We start from the raw sequence: 1,319 nt of genomic DNA on the forward strand, positions 1-1,319 counted from the left end.
TGACAGTGGAATTTAATATCCCACTGACATCACTGGATACATCTTCCAGACCAAAAAAAAATCAGAAAATCTGTATAGGCTGATAGCAACTTATGAAATTGAAGCAGAAAAACAAACAAACAAAAAAAAAAAAACCTCTCAGCAAACGAAAGTTCTGCACTGGATGGCTTCACAGGCAAGTTTTACCAAATATTTAGAGAAGAACTAACACCTATCCTCCTCAAACTATCCCAAAATTCAAGAAGAAGGAAGACTTCCAAGCTCTTTTTACAAGGCCAGCATTATCCTAATTTCAAAACAAGATAAAGACACTACAAAAGAAAAGAAAAGGAAATTATAGGCTAATATACTGATGTACATAGATGCTAAAATCCTCAACAAAATGTTAGCAAATCAGATCCAGCAATACATTAAAAAGATCATACACCATGACCAAGTGGAATTCATTCTGGGAATGCAAGTCTATACAATATTTGCAAATCAATGAATGTGATATATCACATAAACAAAATGAAGGGGGAAAAATCACATGATCATATCAATAGATGCAGAAAAAATATTCAACAAAATGTAGCATCCATTTATGATAAAAACTCTCAGCAAAGTGGGAATAGAGGGAACATACCTCAATGTAATAAAGGCCATATAGGACAAACCCACAGCCAACATCATTCTCAATGGGCAGAAACTGAAACTATTTCTCTTAAAAACTGGAACAGGCAGGGATGTCTGCTTTTGTCACTCTTATTCAGCATAGTACTGGAAGTACCAGTCAAAGCCATCATACAAAAAGAAAAAAGAAGGCATTTTATTTTGAAAGGAGGATGTAAAACTGTCATTATTCGCAGATGACATGATATTGTATATAAATATTCTCTCTTTACCATGACCAGCATGGCTAGAGAGCAGACACGAGTCCTGCATAGGGGCGATGGGGGTTTGAGAAAATGAAAGAGACAGACACAGAGACAGTAGTGAAAGCTGGGTCGGGGTGGGACAGCTGGCCCTCTGATGGAGAGACAGTGATCCAGAGCTGGTGCAGTGCATTTATTTTATACAGTATGATTTCAGGAAGTTTTACTAGAATTTAAGGCAAAGGAAATTATGTGAAATCATGGTTAAAGATCAAGCTGCAATTGTTCATTCTTGTGGCTTTTTTTTAATTGTCACTCCTGGCTGAGCCTGGATAATTGCATCTGTTTCTTGTACCTGGCTGAACTTAAATAATGAAACCCACCCCTGGCACCTGAGCTAAGGGTCAGGTTGACAACATACCTGCCTCTGGCACGGTATGTTTCCAGGACATGGCTCTGCCAATG

Source organism: Myotis lucifugus, unplaced genomic scaffold (genome assembly GCF_000147115.1).
Source record: "Myotis lucifugus unplaced genomic scaffold, Myoluc2.0 scaffold_19, whole genome shotgun sequence".
In the NCBI taxonomy this organism is placed as follows: Eukaryota; Metazoa; Chordata; class Mammalia; order Chiroptera; family Vespertilionidae; genus Myotis; species Myotis lucifugus.